Here is a 230-nt window from a genome sequence, read left to right on the forward strand (position 1 = left end):
TCTATCTTCTTTCAGCAAGCCAATTACTGATCCAAACTGCTACATCTCCCTCAATCCCATTCCTCCGAATTTTGTACAATAGCCTATTGTGGAGAACCTTATCGAAAGCCTTGCTGAAATCCATATACACCACATCAACCGGTTTACTCTCAACTACCTGTTTGGTCACCTTCTCAAAGAACTCAATAAGGTTTGTGAGGCATGATTCACCCTTCACAAAACTGTGCTGA

This window comes from Chiloscyllium plagiosum, chromosome 6, assembly GCF_004010195.1.
Source record: "Chiloscyllium plagiosum isolate BGI_BamShark_2017 chromosome 6, ASM401019v2, whole genome shotgun sequence".
Classification (NCBI taxonomy): domain Eukaryota; kingdom Metazoa; phylum Chordata; class Chondrichthyes; order Orectolobiformes; family Hemiscylliidae; genus Chiloscyllium; species Chiloscyllium plagiosum.